At 47.3% G+C, this 12,446-nt stretch overlaps 1 protein-coding gene across 4 annotated transcripts in view; it reads right to left on the bottom strand.

Annotated features, from left to right (window-relative positions):
• The window catches only part of daam2 (dishevelled associated activator of morphogenesis 2), an 88,033-nt gene that overhangs the window by 62,411 nt on the left and 13,176 nt on the right, over positions 1 to 12,446 (bottom strand). The window contains exon 1 of one of the 4 annotated variants that reach the window (XM_071905770.2): positions 3,884 to 4,125. The exons of the other annotated variants lie outside the window; for them this stretch is intronic. The gene's annotated coding sequence lies outside the window, so the exon portion shown is untranslated. Of the gene's footprint in view, positions 1 to 3,883; positions 4,126 to 12,446 lie in introns of those variants that run through there. 4 annotated transcript variants of the gene reach the window in all.

Below are 12,446 nucleotides of genomic sequence, written 5' to 3'. Positions count from 1 at the left end.
TTTAGTTTGATTCATAAAAAAAAAAAAAAGAAGCCATTTCCTGATGTGAGGAACATTCATAACGGCGCAGACCACATGAGGTGCCAGGGCTTTTGTTACGACTCTGTGCCTTTTGGATTGCCTTTTTAACATGGCGACGTCCTTTGATCACAACAAATGCAGTAGTGCAGGGGGCCAAGGGACGCCGCCCTGCACAGTTGCGTTTTGAAGCAAATTATTATAAACATGTTAAACCCCTTCATAGAAGCCACTAACCACACACACGAGTTGGATGAACAAAAGCTGAAATAAGAAACCGTGCGAGAGCAGACGACTCGATTTACGTTAACTACTGATGTGCCAGAGTTTGCAGACACAAACTGTTTGGTTTGCTTCCAGGGTACAAAGCTCTTTTTTGTGAGACAACTTCTGAATGTTTTATGCACGAGCGCCTGCCTGTTCCACCATGCTCAACTACAAGCCTTTCCTTGCTAAATGTCAGCGTGTGCAGTAGTAGCTGTATTTAGAAGTTCATCCACATGTTGCGCAGGGAAAGTCCACCAGTTGCTGCGTGGGACTCCAACAATGCAGATGTTAATGTTGGCTGGGAGGCAGGTTGTATCAAGGGGGAGCGGCAGCATCACAAGTACTGAGGTCTCACTGTTGACCCACTTCTCCACCGGCCGACTTGTCCCATCTCCACCAAGCGGACCAGATCGCTGGGATATCTATGCTATTAATACTGGGAATGAGAAGAAAGTCGGCCACGCCACATTCCAACGGCCCCAACATTCCCACATATTAACAGGGCTCGGCATGAAACCCGATACTTGGCATCCCTTTCCGTCCGACCCCAAAGCGCTACCCTGCCGTGTCAAATCGTTTTCTTATTTCATATGGGAGGAACGCGCCGGAGTCACGAGCCCCGAGTCTAACTAAAGACATGTTATTATATGCGCGGAGGAAAAAAAAAGACGCATTTTTTGGCACGAGCACAACCACGGAGCCGGTTACCATGACTCTCAAGAGGGACGGGACACTGGACTTCCCAGAGACTCGATGTTCTGCGAACACCCCAGAGTCTCGTCTCGCCGCTGCTTTGAGGGAATAAGTCATTTCCACCGGTGCCGTCATCAAAAAGACACAGATGCTTGAGAACATCCAGCTCCTCTGGGCGGTGAAAGGAGCAACCTATGAACTTTCAAATGAAACAAAAACATAGACTCAACAGCTATTCACCAATTACATTTCCATACACACTAATGCCAACGACAACACTCACTGGTTAGCTCAGCAATTCTTGGTGGATGTCGTCTGTCAGCTTGTCCTGACAGGTTCATAAACCATCAACAGACTTTCCGTCCTTTTTGCAAAGCTTTGGCAGTGGGCATAGTCTTTGCTGATGTCTATCAATGGATTGGGGACACTCTATATTGTGCATTGTTAATCTGTGACACATCTTGGCTGGGTCAGAGGTCAACAGCTGCAGCATAGAGGACAGAGGGCTTGTGGGTAATGTCTGGAATGCTCATCTGGGACAGTTATAGCGGCGCAGATAGGGGCAGCCCTCTGAAGTGACCAGCATTTTCTAAAATAGCCTGCAGTAATGCTGTGCGCTGAATTGAAGCACTGTAAAGAGGAGATATGCTTACACATCATAAGCCCCTGAAAGTGTGTCACTGGCACAAATACAATGGCTGCCTTTTGACACACACACACTCACTGTGGGGACTTCCACTGAAGGAAAAGGAGGAACAGCAGCGATTCCCCATTATTCTCCCTCCTGACTGTGCAGAGTTTGGCCCCACAGAAACTGTAACCAGTGTACTGTAAATACAATACGGTAATAATCCCTCACAGAGAGATCAGATACTTGGATTTAAGCAGCTTTATCTAAAATAACTCTATTCTCTCTCTCCCTTTTTCTAATGAGGAGGCCGTTGAGCTGCCAGTCAGCGGCAGGGTCGGAGCGATAAAAAGCAGTTCGTCGCTCACTAACTCTCCCTCGCACTCCCTCTAATCCTGAGAGTAGTTCATGTATCCGTAATGGACGATAAAATATGAAAAGCTCTGAGAGCGCTGACTGCAGCAGAGGGTGGGTATGTGTGTGTCTGCGTGTGTATGTGTGAGTCCTCATCTTTCGTTAATGCCCTCCCAACACACTGAATCTTTTAGCAGTGTCGCTCCGCTAGCCCCCCCCGGCTCACGTGAGCGTATGAGGATTTCCAGCAGACTCAAGCGTAAGCCTTTAATGTGGTGGAAATGGATACTATCTTGTTCACAATGCAAAAAGACAACATCAAAGAAGACATGCATGCCCCCATGACTGTGTAAAAAGAGTTGTGCCTCAGGATCATCAACCATCAAAAGCAATCCACTGAAAGGAGGAATTATTTCGGATTGTCATGGTGCGGGAACAATGCTCGCCTTATTACTTCCGTATTGCCTCTATCGCCCACATCAGCCATTTGAAAGCCCCGCCTCTAGTAAAATGTTCACAAACACTGAGGCATCCTCTTGGAATGTTTTCCATCCATAAACCATCTGGCTTGGGCAAACCCCAAGTAGGCATCTCTAACCGATTTCACAGGTGGAAATTTGGAGGGCTGGTGCATGAACTTTCATCACTGTGCTTTCGACGCGCTGGAGGGATTTACGGCTAAGATGAAGTCCTCTCAACCAGGATAGGAGACGCTTCCACTGGGGGAAAGAGGCATAGAGAGGCTTCACTATTTCTTCAAATGAGTAACCTTGGGAGATTAGGAAAGGGGGTTTATGTTGGTCTGAGCTGCCATAGAAGTATTGGTTTCCCCCAAGGGAAATGTGGCACTGGGAAGGATAGTCTATAAAAAATCTCTGAAAAAAAGTGATGCCAACATCCCTAGAGAGCAGGCTGCATTTAGAGGTAAATGGAAGTCTGCTCTGCTATTCAGTCATAGGACAGATAATACAAATGTTCCATATAGGGTTGAGTTGTTGCTGGGAGGAGATGTACAGCATAAGGAATGTCTGGCTGCCAGGCCATTACTCACACCACAGGGCTGTGATTGATGAACTGATCAACCCACGTCTTGGACCAAAAATAGGCCTGTACCCATTACATATGACACTGTCCCATCCTCCCCTAATTCCTGAAATTCCAAACATTTCCCTGACCTTTATGTGGGTCCCAGACACCACAAGACAACTTTTGTTTTCTTTTTAAACAAAACATGGACATCAATCTCTTTAAAGTCAGTCCTCCAGCCCTCACCAATTCCGATCCCCGATCCTTCCTTGACACACGTTCTTGAACACATTTCATGCCACCTTTTCAAAGGGAAATGGATCTACAAACAAGCCCTGTTGAAACTGAATCCCAAGCTTCAACCAATATGCCAAGAGCCGTACTCGTATAACGCACCGCCACACATGGGGCAAGGGAAGGCGTGCTGTCAACGCCAGGGGAGGAAGAGCACAAACTTCAACACACACACGTTTCACAACCCAGCTTCTGCTACTGTTTATGACCTATAAAGCCACCGTAGTAAAAAATATACTGTAAAAGTCTTAGAATCACAACCCGTTTGCCCTTCCCTCCAATCACAACAAGACAAATATGTGGAAACGTTACCATCTTAGTGGGAGTTGTAGCTGTCCTTGCCCACCAGCTCCTTCCATGCTCAGCTTTCTACTGATCCTACTGACTGATGTTTATTTTATTGGCACCAGCAGTCTATGATTCCTGACTGGATCGAGCAGCGGGATTGGAGTGCATCGACAAACTGGGTTTACACTCAAACATCTGTGACCCGTTGTGCGTGCGATCTCCTACCGGGTGAACAGCACTACAGTGTAGCTACTACTCCCAGTGACCGGGGAGGGTTACGGGTATCAGTGTCAAGATCAAGTATCTCCTACTTACCCACTTCAGACAGGCTGCCCTGGGAGATGAATTGTCCCAGTGTCGCGTCACACGCAGTCGCAAAACAACAAAAAAAAACCTGAGTCCCTTCCAGCAAAGCAAAGTTCTGAAGTTTAGAGCATTCCTGTGTCCTCTGGCTTTTATTTATTTCGGTCCTCTCGCCATTTGGAGGTCGTGCTTCGTGGTAGAACTTCGCGGCATTGCCGAGTTTGACGATGGTTTCCCGGACGAGGCTGCGTTTGTTGCTGCTTCCTCTCTCTGAGCTAGCGAGCCGAGCTCTGGATTTCAGCTGACTGTGCTGGGAGCTGAGCTGTTGACATTGTCCCCGCTCCCTCCCCCCTCCCTCTCTCTCTCTATTTCGCTCTCTCTCTATCTGTCTCTAGCTCACTCACCCCCCACCCCTCCCTCTCCAGATTCCAGCTCCAGCATATGACAGCATGCATGTCAGTGAGAAAGTGGTGGACCGTCTGCATATAGTATATATGTATGTATGTACAGCATGTGTGTGTATGTGTGCGTGTGCATGCTGGGTGAGGCCAAGGGAGAGGGCGAGATGAAAGGAAATGACCCGGCGCTTCCTACTAAACCCCCCCGCCACCTCCTCCACCCCAGCAATCCCCACCCAATGCATTCCCTATCCAAGCGGAAAAGAAAGGCTATGGATGGGGGGGTATCACACACAACGCCCACAAGGAAACCCCTTTTCCTGTCCCGTCACCTCAATGCCAGTACACACACACACACGCCCATTCACACCCACACAAAGTCACGCAGAGTCTGGCTTTCTCAATTAGGAAATACCACTAGCAACAAGCAGGAAAAGGTATTCCCAGAGGTCCAATCACTGCTTCCACAAAGAAGAAGGTGAGACTCGCAGGAATGCTCGATTGTACAAAGCTCCGTCAGTCTTGTGAAGTTCACACCATTAGCTCACCCACATGTAATGTGTGTGTGTCGGGGGGGGGGGGGGGGTCACACCATAAGGCTCAGTGGAGTGGAGTTCCAATTATCTTACTGTGATAATAAGAGCGTTTGGAGAGTGCAAAGTGCCAGATACTCAAGACTCCCACTGCATCTGTCTGTGCCGTCTAATCAGTAAGTTAACAGAGTCAAATAAGGATCTCTTGAAGATATTTAAGTGTTGCACTGCTGAACTCATCACATCTAGTCTGAAATGTCACAGCATCAGGTTGCCAAGGTTAAGGACAAAGTTAATAATGTATTCAAACAGCATCAGCTATGCTAGGAGAGGTAAGGAGTTGAATCTTTGCATCAGCATTACCATTTCACTTTTGACCCAGAATGTTCGCGCAATCAGCGTCACTGGAAGAACCTCCATATGTCAAGCAGATAGACCTTCGGACATCATTGACGACCTTTGAACCCGAAGCTGACTGATCAGTAGAACATTCCAGGATGCCATGGACTCTTAGCTTTACAGTCCAGTGCTTTGAAGACAAGGGTCAAATGTGAATTGATTTCATACCGAGGGATCTTATCTTGCTTCTAGACTAGATGTCTGCCTCAGAGGTTAGGCAAGGTGACGAGATGTCTGGTGATTTCTGATCAATACTAGCCTATTGGAATCAGCCATACAGAGCAGATAAAATGAGCTGCAGACCAAATCTACCACAGACATAGGAGGCAAACACTAAAACAACTAAGGTATCAAAGGATAGTTATGATGGAAGTTTCCCCTTATCTTGTTTGATCCTCACATCCTGAAGCAAATGTACATGTGCAATTGAGGAAAATACTAATGCAAGTAGGCATAAAAGAAAAACTTAATGTACAGTCATAACATGTACAGTCATAACACTGCCACATATCACCCTACAGACAGAGCAGCACCCAAACAAGCACAATGACTTCCATCCACTCCTGCTGAAACTGTGCCGTACACACACACAATGATATACCTAAGAGTGGAGGAAGGGGGAGTCATACCGCCATTTGTCATCTTTCTCTAGGGACAGAAGACAGATGACACCGACTCGCTGGCGATAATGCCTACGCGCATTCCTGAGCGAGCTCTGGGGACACATCCATTAGCCGGGCTCTCAGGCCAAGCCAACTTATCTCCATGATGTCCGGTTCCACCGCCGCCTCTCTCCCCTCCTTCACAGCATCGCGGCGAGGTGGGTTCGCACCGCTTCTGCCCTCTCTGGGGAAATATCTCCACACTCAAATCAAGGGAAGAAACCCAGAGGAATCACCTAAGCTCATGCTTCAATGTAGCTAAGTGCACTTTGACCACCCGTGTATCATCCATCACAGCCTGGAAAATTACATTGGCTAATTGACGCAAATGGAATGTGCCGGGCGGGCTTGCGATAAACATCTTGACAAAAAAATGAAAAACATCATCCATAATTCCATCTGTTCTCCATGCTCTTTTTTTGGCCGTGTTTGTTTTGACTCGTCTTTATCACAGCATGCATTTTGCAGTAAAAAAGAAAATGAGAGGGTAGACACCCTCATCTGCAACTCCACATTGTCACTCGGTATGCCAGGGGAACAACCGCAGATGGTGGCCTCTACGGACTTTGCTTCGGTGAACTTGCACTGCTCCCTGGGTAAGTCTGCGCCACTGCTTCTGCCGGCCGTAAGTGAGGGTGGCGTTTACCCGCAGTTAATCGCACTGGATGGCAAATGTCATGACTGACAAACAAGCTGGAAAAGTATGTAGTAGGAGTCTGCCACTTCGGTAGGTTCCTTTCCTCTCCGCAGGTCTGTGTGCGGTGAAATGACGCAGAGGTCCAGACAAGCTGCCAGTCACTTGTCAGTCAGCGGGGAGAAGCTCGCTGAGCTGCTGTCAAAGCTATCCTGTACCCACTGAGGTAGCGGATGAAAGACTCCATTGAGCATGCCATGCAGCCATCCCTCACAGAAGTAAGTGTGCTGCCACAGTGGAGGAACGATCTCAGCCCCTGCTAACAAGAGCTAAATTTAGTTGAAGGGGCCAGTAAAAAGGAACTTGGCACTTTCTGGGGAGTTGGACAAAAGGTGGATGGAATATTGGACAAGAAGAACTGGGTCGTCCAGGGTGGTCTCTACAGGACCGTAAACCATACTGAGCCTCTTCTCTCCTTATAGGCGCGAGTAGTCAAACTTGATAAGGTGAGAAGAAACGGGGGGTGTTGAAAACTATATAAACCGGCGTCTGAGGCAATCTTTCCAGGGTCGTCACTGAAGCTGCATGGAAACAGAGAGAAGTGGCAAGAGCCCCCCCCCCCCCTCCAAACCAGCAGCTGCCAGAGCTGAATCACGGCAAACAGTCATGTTTTACGACGTGTTGTTTCTTAATGTATTATTGAGGGTTTCTTTTGACCAGACGGCTCTCTATTTAAGTTTGTTTTGTTTAAGGAAGGAATTCCTGGTGACAGCACTTCGCACACAACCATTAACTTTTGTGCCCGCACATAAATAAACTGCCAATGAGAAAAATACTGCCGCGCGCTCGGGCTGGAGCAGAAATCTTGGCAAGGGCGCACAAAGACTGAATTCTTGACACAGCATAAACAAGGGGGCACATTTTTACACATGGCCTAATTGTATGTTAGCTATACATTATCATTATAGTGGCAAGCACTATACTATCCATCTTTAAAAAGCCTCTACAGAATAGTAGCTAATGACAGTATAGCTATAAACCATGAATCTAATTCCAGTCACCATGTTCCTGTCATACAAGGCTATGGTGGCAATTTTTCACTTCTGCATTATTTACACCAGACTGTTAGAGTGCATTCCTACTCTGATTCTACTCCTCTGTCACCAGTGGAGTGACCACCCACCTGCTTTCACCAACCTCAACCAAGAGGAAACAAGTGTTTGAACAAGATTACCAGTCACTTGCACTGGCCGATTGCTTTTTTGGATGTTTTGCAAAGTGCTGGGCATCTGAATGGCTCTTTTGTCCCAGAGGCAGACTGGGCAGGGTCAGAGGTCACCCAACTGCCTGCTCCCACAATACCTCTCGCTGTCTGCCTGGACATATGCCAGCTAAATGCTGTCATGTTTGGACAATGGTCTAGCTTTCCGCTGACTGACTCATGACAGCTTCATCATCTTAGCCAATGATGTAAAGCCTTGATCTTTGCTCATGGGGGCCATCAGTGCAGGGTTTTGAATAAGTCGGAACGATTTCACTCTCATAGTGCAAGTCTCCAATCCATGTTGAAATATGGTGATGCCCAACTCTGCCAAGACAGCTGAAATCTTCACAGTCATACTTTTGTTCTGAAATTGCAGTGCACATAGCCCCTTTCTTGACCACTAATGCATCCAGGTGTGTGTATTGTGAAAAAAGGGTAGAGACGGAGTGAGAGAGAGAGACTAATGGAAAAAAGAAAGACTGATGGTAAAATTGAGAGGCAAGGGGGGACGTTGCTCTTTTTCCAGATGCGCCCATTCAAAAGCAAGGTTTATATATTCCAGTTGCTATTATATTGGTAACGTGGGGCCTCTCTCCACAGAGTGCAGCTTCAGCTGTACGTCAGACATTACAATTTATCGCCATTTCTTTTCCCGCCACTAAAAATGAACACGCTCAAATAGTACCAATCTTTCTGGGGGAGACTTTCTGGAGGGAGTTCCTTTGCTGACCAGTGAGTGAACCCAAGAAACAGTCCTCCATCTGAGCTTTTCCATGTGCGAGAAAGTCCATTCAAAACAATGTAAATCAAGGCTTTTACATTCCTCAAAAGTATTGCACTTGTCCATCTATGGCAGAGCATGTCTGGGAGGTTTGTGATTGGAACGTCCAGTCCAATTCAAAACAGTGCAATTGTAGGGGTAGAACACACACACACACCCATCCCAACCTCCCCACACACACACACGCCTGTCACAGTATCCCCATAGAAACATCTGGGAGTCATATGTTCTGCTAAAGGAGGCCCCCTGTGAACAGGTGTGCGTCTGTGGCCATGACCTTATGACCCTTTGCCTTGACCTTTGACCCCTTGTTATGGGTGGGGGACTCTTTGAACCCGGCATCCCCACTGGACACAGACTAAAAAGCCCACTGTGCTCAGACTCCACCACCAAGGACACATAACCTTGGACTTGGTGGATGTTGGGGCATATTTGCTGTTCACCAGAGCAGAAATTACAGGCCCATATTTACGACAAAACAGAAAACATGCACTCAAAATGTTGATAAGCTAACGATAGGCTGTGTGTGAAGGCGCTAGGATGATAAGCTAATGTCATCATGTGCAGACACTGACAAGGTAAACCAAACACAGCAGCACCACTGTGCCTTTGCGTAACCCTGTCACAGCAAAGACAACAGCTGATAAAAGCCTTTGAAGCCAGTATGAAAAAATTGTTCTGTCTTCTCTCAAAAGACTTTTATCACAAACCGGAGGAAGTGGTGGACTGCCTAAAAATATCCCGCCAGTTTTGTTCCCTCACCAGCTGATTTTTTCCCTTTGGTCTGGTCTTGACCATAATAGGTCCAGCCCAACCCAGCTGAACCCACAGTTCACTCTGAGCTACACTGCTGAAAAAAATGACACATTTTCTAGCATTTTTTCTTTATCCTTCTGTTTCTTGGTAGATAGAATGCTCAGAGTGACGACCTAGCAGGGTGCTGCAGTGCGCAGCAACTATCCCATGCACTCTCCAGGGATGACAGAATAATAACAAACACTTCCTGTTTATCTCTCTGGCCAGAACAGTCTGTTCAGAGCCACTGGCCATCCCTACACTAACCCGTCGGCTATCTCGTTTTAATTCTATAGGAAATTATGCACCCAAGAGTAATGGGGAAAAAATAATGTAAATTCAGAGATATTTCCAAAACACGCCACCTTCCTCCCCGTGGATCTATGAAGCCTCATCCAATCCAATGCACACACACACACAAAAAACTAAAACATAGGAATAGCTGCTACACCAAATCACAACCGACCTTTGACCTTCCAGCATTATTCAAGCACACGTGCCTTGTGCTCCATCCAACTCGGCGGAGAGTTTGTTCGTCCTAATGTCCGTCCGTCCAGTCCAGCTGCCTCTTATACAGTGGGAAGGGTCGGACAGGCTATTACGCTGATTTATTAGCACCTCGAGTGAAGCAGCCCGGTTGCCGCATCCTGTCCCCCAGCTGAGACGGGAGCTCCCTAGAATTTACATTCTTCCTGGACAGGGTGACCCCCCTCCCCCCCCCTCTGACATTACAGTGGAGAGTCACGTGGAGAGAGCTGTCCCGAGTCAGCAGGATCACGCTACTGTCCGCTGGGTCAAGACGTTCCTTCAGCAGTTAAGAGGAACATATTGAGATGAAGGGTCCTTGAAATACATAGTTTCAGGGTTGGGTCAGCGTTACCTCGCTGATAGGCGACACGCACACAAACCAAGCAAGCACAGATTACAACTAAGCTATATTGATAAGAGCCCACTCTTGTGTTGTCACTCCATTCTTTCTCCTCTATGCCACGGTGCAGAAAGCAATATTATGGCTGCAGATGAATGTAGCCTCCCTCCAAATCCCCCTCATACACATTCATAAGGCAACGCTACTGTGCTACTCCACATAACTGTGTCAGCTTACGTAAATGGGGCATTGACAGAAAACGTGAGCGGAATATATGAGAAATGTGTGAGAGTGTGAGCAAACATCTGTATCTTCTCACCATGTACCGGTGTGTGTAGAGAGAGGAGGAGTGTACATATAACACCGTACTGTATGTGTATGTGTGGAGGGGTGTTGGGGGGGTGGTGGTGGAGGGGGTGCAGTGTTGCTGAGGGGGTCATTATGTGTGGATTACCCCTGAGTGGGGTAAACGGTGGTGTTGATTAAAGCCAGCTGGGCCCGGGGCAGCCTCCCGGAGCGGCAGACACACGCTGAGCACCACGCGCCCCTGAAATCCATCTGGCTGCTTCAATGACACTTTCCACAAAACCATACACACCGACACCCCACCACACAAACACACAGCCAGTGTGGCCACGCGTGCGCACCTTCATTTTGCAGCATCACTGTACACAAACACACACAATGCTTGATGAAATCAAGCCAGCTGAGGCCTGACAAAGACTCTCCCCTCATGAGTATGAACGCTTGGTGAAGCAACACTAGTGCTTGTCAGCTGGATCCGGCCTCCTCTGCGCTCTGCTATGACAAACACAAGCAAGTGGTGGAAAAAAAGCAGTTGTGTCCTCCTTAACCCTCAGTGAAATGATAGGCAAAACAACTCTCTATAGAAATTACACCATATGTACATGGATAAATTGCATGCAGACGAGTAAACACACACATGTACAGGTTTGCATTACTATACTTGTGAGTACATTCATTTTCTAACCCCCCTAACCATAACCTTAACAAATACAAATACACCTATCCTTAACCATTATCCTAACCCAAACCTAATAGAAAAAGAGAGGACCAACAAAATGTCCTCACTTTGGAGGATTCACAGAATCTTTCTATCCTTGTGAGGACATTTGGTCCTCACAAGTATAGAAATACAAGTACACACAGACACACACACACACACACACACATGTGATTGCAATGGACCATGGTTGCCAGCCAGGGAACACTCAATAGCATGACCTCCACTGAGGTGAATGAGCAGTGCATCCTCAGGGACATTCCAACTGCACTCATGTGTAGCATCCAGCGAGGGCGATCGAAGCCAAAACTATAGGCATCATTTAGTGAATCACTATAAATTTATTTAAATGCAATGCAGATGTTTCCTTACCCGCGCTTCAAAAATGCACAGTGTTGCAGAAATATTAGCTGCGCTGAAATCCGAGTGCAGGTTATAAGCGAAAAAAAGTTCAAAGTTGTCACACAATGAGCGGTTGTCCCATTCGCCTGGGCTCTGCAGGACCGAAAACCTGCTCCACAAAAGCCTTGACCCTTGCAGTACAAATCTGGGTTAATCACATCTGCTCTGGCTGCGTACAATCAACACACATTGTTCCTATTACATGCTATTTAAGTTAAATGGCCAGGTTGAGCGTTGGGCCTCGAATTGTTGTCCCGTCGCACGCTGCACCAAAAATGTGGGTCAGCATTTTTCCCCCCCAAAGCTTTTCCTCTCCCTGCATCTTGGTTTCCTTCGCAGAACAATGAGTCTGCCATTTTTTTCCAAGACTGCAGGACTCTAGTTATTGTGCTGGCATTATTGTGACCACAACGGTCATTGTGGTGCACGCAGACTCTTAACCCTTCTGACCTCTGAGATGCAGGAGTGGCATGAGACAAAACTCAATGACCTTGTTTCACAACTTCATCTCTTTCTTTCAAACATTCATACAGTGGCCAAGACTGGACAGAATTCACAGCACTGATTGTTAACACAAGGGTAAGAGGAGGAAGGGATCTGATCAATGGGAGAAATAATAGAAAAGGCTCGACAGCAGCCTCATCCTCGTCCAGTGTCAACAGCCGGCTATTTGAGTGGCACTGCTCCTCCTGGGATCCAAAATGGCTTACTCAGCTTTGGCCAAGTATTCCAGTTTCACCGGAGACAATGGTGAAACGGGGAAACCGAGCCAAGCTGGCGAGGTGTGCATGTCTACGACTGTTAAAACACTTCCA

Source organism: Centroberyx gerrardi, chromosome 17 (assembly GCF_048128805.1).
Source record: "Centroberyx gerrardi isolate f3 chromosome 17, fCenGer3.hap1.cur.20231027, whole genome shotgun sequence".
NCBI lineage: Eukaryota > Metazoa > Chordata > Actinopteri > Beryciformes > Berycidae > Centroberyx > Centroberyx gerrardi.
Note: the sequence above shows the minus strand (reverse complement) of the source record. Positions and strands in the feature narration are given on the sequence as shown.